We start from the raw sequence: 6,157 nt of genomic DNA, 5'->3' as shown, positions 1-6,157 counted from the left end.
TAGATTAGCATGCATTTTCAAATAACTAATTACTTGATTTCAATTCATTGGAGATTTGGCTTTCAATTTTTCAATATTACTGATTCAAAATACATAGGAAATATATTATTAAATAAAAATATTTCTAAAGTTAGCTGAGCAAAACTTTCTTTTTTCCTAACCAGCACAGTAGCCTTTTATTACATAATAGGCTACTAAATGGAAAAAGAATAGGCTGTGCTTTTCCATGTTGAGGCCACTTAATTTTTTTTTTTTTAATTTTTATTTCTCAGTTTGCTCATCTCATTTTAGTATGGTGGGTGTTGTATTTCCTAGTATGTTCTTTTGCTTTGCTGGTGATTTGGGAAGGTATTTATTTGAATGCGCTACTCACACTTGGCCTGAAATCTGTGAAAAAGGATTGAAAAAAAAAATAACATGGACTTTAGCACTTTCTTTTTTCTTTCATTCTTATCTATTTTATTTTTAAATTCTTCAGACAAAACATTTTTCTGCAAGGATCTATATACAATTGGAGGATGCTTTTGATATATAGATCAAGCAAAATGGTAAATACATAGCCCTCTCTTTTCAAACATTCCCTTATTCTATAATGTGCCTGTTGTGTCACTTTTTTGATTTTCATGAGGCCTGCCCTTGGGTTTGCATTGTAACTTGGTATCTTTTCATTGTCCCTTACCACAAAAATGCCTTTTAAGGAACTACATTTGGAATTTAATCCATCAAGTTTTAGCTCCTCTTTCTTTTCCTTCCTTCTGGAAGATTTAGGGCCTAAGTCTTCGCTTTGATTTTTCTTCTCTGACTTTGAGGGTTCTCACTTTCTCTTATAATTGCTACAATCTGTTGTCTCCTTTTGCCTGGGAGTAAACAAAAACAGAAACAATCAGTGAAGAGACGTGTGGGCTCATGAGCTCACATGTCTGATTTGTGTCTAATCTGATGAATGGGAAGGTCTGGCTCTTAGGAATGAGATTTTTTTACCATACCATGCAGCCCCAGGTTCAGGATGGCCTTTATGCCAGGCACAGCGGTAAGTGCTCTATGCATTAGAGTCCTCCAACCACCTACAAGGCAGGCCTCGGGACCATCTGCATTTATTTTAGTTGAAGGGATCAAATCCAAAAGAGATGAAGTATCATCTTTCTCAGCGTTATTCATCTAGTAAGGGATAGAAGTGGTCAGTAGACCCAAGTTTTTCTGACTTCAGTACCTGAATTTAAATGACTAATCTATATTTTATCATATTAAAGCTTCCTAATTTCACTATAAAACAGTTTCCTGGATTGGAGATGTAGATTACCATTATATCATTTCTCGAGTTCTAGTACTCTAGAGAGTATTATTTTCTCTGATGCCTGTAGACTTGTAACAATCTTCTAAAGATAAGGAAAATAGAAAAGTTGCCAAGGTCACTCATTAAAAGAAAAAGGAATGCAGAAAAGAAAATACATAAATCTGTATATTTTATTGTAAAAAACTTATATAAGTTAAAATGAGCTGGAGGATAAGCATTGTTTAATGTTGATTCTGATTCTCTATTGGTCTGTCTTATTTAGTTTCTTATAATATTGAATAGTATACAGAAACAAAGATTATGTGTATTCTGTATCATATGTTAGTTTGGCTAAAACACTATTTTGTAAAAGACAAATACTATTTTAAATAAAAATGGAAGTAATGACATAGACATACAGCAATACAAATCCTCTGAGCTATACTTTAAGTACACATAATTTTATTTCTTTTCAAGCAAGAGAGGTAAATGCTACATGAAATTTTAAAAATAAGAAAAATACCATTAAATTTAAAAATTTTTCTGTATTAGAGATTTATTAGACACAAATCATTTTAAAATGTGACTTTATTTTATCTAAATTGCATTCGAATGTTAAATTTTGAAATATTGCCAGGGCTCTAATAATTTATGGAAATCTTTAACCACGGGTCATTTCTTAAAAGGTCATTATGATGATTTGGTGAACTTAATAAATAAAGTGGATCATCCTACAATGCATTCATTCACAGTCATTGACAATTATAAAGATTCAATTCAAGAATTATACACTATACCTCTATTATTAGAAAGCACTGGATTATGCTCTTTGGGGAAATAACAATAAAAAAATAAATTTAAATAAATGTATTAAATTTAAATAAATAGATTAAATGAAAAATAAATAATAATGATTTCTGTTTTCCAGGAACTCACCTTCTAGTAGCAAACATATCTAGTTGCATCTCACAAGGGTTATATATAAGACATATTGTTAGATATACATAAATTCTATTGTCAAAGTATGAAAGAGTGAGAGAGTAATTCTAACTTGAAGAATACAGGTTTCCTGGAAGAGAAGGGATTTTACTGGATTTGAAAAATGGGTAGGATTTTTATAGGTAGGTATGACATCGAAAACCAATATTGATTACTTTAAGATCAAGTTGAATTCCTCTATGTATGTCTTTTTTTCTCATTGAAAAACAAAGCAGACCCATTTCTTGGAAATGTAGGTATATGTGTCTTGAAATAAAAATTTTAAATGGTGGATATTCTTTGTTTAAATGCCAGAAGTGAGATCTTTTTCTTTCTCATTATGTGAAATAAGTAAGGCTAAAAGCTGAAAAATTATAAAAGTCACTTGATTAAATGAGGCAAGCAAATAAACGCTTCTTAAAGGTCTCAGCTCAGTGTGTTCTTTCCCCAAGGCTAGTTGGAACTAGTCCACAGTTACAAATTTCTCCATCATATGGGTGGCCAGTCAATGTAGTGCCAGCAATAAAATGTGTAATCAACTTTCACATGTTTTTAGACATTCCCAAATCACTTTGATCATGACTAACAAGAAAGCTGCCATTTCAGTTAATAATCTATAAAGTCTTGAGGGAGATTTAGTCCAATACCTGGTAGAATATTTCACATTTTAAAATAACACAATCTAGATATATATTTATCCTTAAAACATAGTCTATTTTCCATTATGTAATCTTGTTTCAATGTCAACATTTTAACTTGTCATTTCCCATGAGTCCAGGGACTTCGATAATTGAAATTAAGTTGCTTTTGAAAACACATATACTTTAAATTACATTTCATCAAGGTAAAATGGAAAGTGATAACTTTTATGACAGCTCTCAAAATTACCTTTAGCAGTGCAACCTGTGGCACCCTTGTCCTTTTGCTCAATAAAAGGAGAAATAGTTATCATGGCAGAAAAGATACCAGAGTAAAATTTCTCTAAGCCAAGTGCTGTTTTAGCCGGTGAAGGTGTTCTTAAGTATGCATCAGTTTCATGCCCACAAGGTACAGTTAACACAAGTAGTTAGAAGGGTACCAGTGGTGACATCCATCCAAGAAAGCAACATAGAAGAGCTTGTTGAAAGCAGAAAATGATTTAGAGAGGAAAATTTCTGAGATGACAACTGTTTAATCTAACCAAAACCTTTTTTCTACACCAGGAGACATTTAGTCTTCCATTGGCCCTAATAGATATCTGAGAAATCTGTAGAGTTTTAGAAGGCTGCTAAAGCAACGCTTGATAGCCCAACTAGAAGATAAGGCATGATGACATCACAGATAATGGATTAATATGGGGGAGGAGTAAGTATGAAAAGATGTCTGGGACATCATCTGAGATGAGAATATTAAATAGTGATAAATTTAAAAGCTGTGTCTCTTTAACTCATGCTGCTGTGTGATTTTTCTTTTTACACACATTAGCAAAATTTTCCATCTCAAAGTAACAGCATGCACACACACAATCACACCCATACACAACTGAAACCAGCACTATTCACATAGGCCTTGCTACTCAAAGTGTGGTCTACAGACAGGCACTGCATAGTGGCTTGCTGGAAACGAAGAATCTGGGGCCCTACTCCAGACTCACTGATTCAGAATCTGCATTTCAGCAAGATACCTGAGTGATTCTCCTGCACATTAAATTTTGCAAGCACTGATTTAAAAACAAGCATTAAAAGTTGTAGAGCCCTTTCATTCTTAAAACTCACAAATCTTAAATTTCATGCCATTACAAATTTCCCCATTGTCTAAGGCAGTATAGTACTGAGTGGTAAGAGCAAGTGTTTCCAGAAATTCTCTGTCCAAATAGCCTGAAGCCCACTTCCAGGGCTAACTTGGGCCTTTCCCCTGGGCCAGCCCTGTTAAAGGGGTGTCTGTCTGGGGTGGAGTACAGGTGAGAGATGGAAGCTAGACACATGCTTGGTAGGCTCCTTGCCCTGCAGAATGGAGCAGGGGGTGGTAAGGGGGTAGGGCTGGCCCCAAGTTCAGGCCTCCATTTGTACTCTTGCTCAAGCCTTGAATATGTTAGGGGATACAGTGATTATTAAAAATCAATAAAGTTAATGATTTTATGAAATAGTCTAGTCTTGAAAAAAAAAAAATAATGGTTGCAATTCCTTCCACCCCTCCTCTACTGCCCTGGGTGGTAGGATAAAGAGTGCTAGTCCAGATGCCGTGCCCTTCCTTTTCATCCATAGTCTTTGCTTCCATTCACACTATTGCTCGTGTGGCACTGCCGAGAGTGATGTTTCCTTAGAGACTCACATCTACACTTGGGCTTCTAGGCTCTGTGCCAGAGGAGTCTGACAGTGACACAGAGGGCAGTGTACTTTCCTAGATATACAAGCACAGCTCTGACTGCCATCAGTGGGACTACAATCAGACTGAGAGCAGAGTACAGCCTAGAATTGGAAATTTGTCCTCGAGGTAAGGCAGCATAAATGGCCTGGTTACAGAAGAGTCACTCTCCACAATTAAATAGCAAATGCATGGAGAATTTAGAGGACAGTTCGTTCCCCTGAGTTCTAGAAGGAGAAGCAGGTGAAAATAAGTCGAACTACAGCCAATCATTAAAGGAATTTTTTAAATTCCTTAAAAGAAACTATGTAGTAAGTTACCTGTTTATTAAGAAGTTTTTAAAATTAGCCATTTCACCTAGTTAGAAGATTCTGAAAATAAAGAAAAATTCTCTGAATACTAAATACTTTCCTTATATACTATTTTTCTATCTACTTCCTTATTTTAACCCCTCATCCAGGTCTCAGTTTAAATGGGAAACCTTCCTAGATTAGCTTAAATGTGCTTAGAGCATTCTGCATGTGCTTAGAGCATTCTGCATTTCTTCTTCATAGCACCTATTCATTCTAATTAAATATTTGGATAATCATGTGTATATGTTTGTTTCTCCAGGTAGACTGGAAGCTTCATGAAGACAAGAGCCATGTCTGTCTATTTATGTGTCTGAAACACATTGGGCACTCAATAAACACTTGTTCAATGAACTCACTTAGTAGCCTAAATACAAACTCCAAAAGTCACACAATATATATATATATATATATATATATATATATATATATATATATAATATTATTGTATATATATATACAAACTCCCAACTCGGAAACTCCAGGAGTCACACAATACATATATATATACACATTACTGTTTTATATATATACATATATATATATATATATATATAACAGTAATGGGTGTGTGTATATATATATATACACACACCCATTACTGTTATTGTATACTTGAAACCTACTGGATTTTGTTAATGAATGTCACCATAATAAAAATTTTAAAAAAACAAAACTCCAAAATCTTGTAATAAAGCACATCCACCAAGAGTTGCAGGGATTTGCTGGATCTTTATCCAGACCTATTTACTATTCAGACACAATGAAGTAGATTTATTTATCTGTTTTCTCAAAGTACAACAAAGTCAAGTAGTAAACTAGAAGTATAAGGGAGTTGGATAAAGGAGAATTGAAAAAGGCCAACTTGATGGACAGTTTCACAGAGGAGAAGACTGAAGATAAAAGAACTGAAAGAACATAACAATGTGGAGCCATAATTAGGGGCAAGATATTGCAGAAGGTACCTTTGTAAAATTTCAGAATCCCTCAATTAATGTTGATAATGATAAATCTCAATTTAAAAAAAAACAGATAAATTATATTCCATATATGCTGCTTAAGAAAGCAAAAAGAGTATATATTTTGGAAAATTTTTTTATAAATAAATTATTTAAAAGCAAGTTTATAACATAATAAAAATAATACTATCCATTATAATGCATTCTAAAGTTTATAAATACGTTTCTATACTTTATCTTATTTGATTTCCATG

This window comes from Pteropus medius, unplaced genomic scaffold, assembly GCF_902729225.1.
Source record: "Pteropus medius unplaced genomic scaffold, Ma_sr-lr_union100, whole genome shotgun sequence".
Taxonomy (NCBI): Eukaryota; Metazoa; Chordata; class Mammalia; order Chiroptera; family Pteropodidae; genus Pteropus; species Pteropus medius.
Note: the sequence above shows the minus strand (reverse complement) of the source record.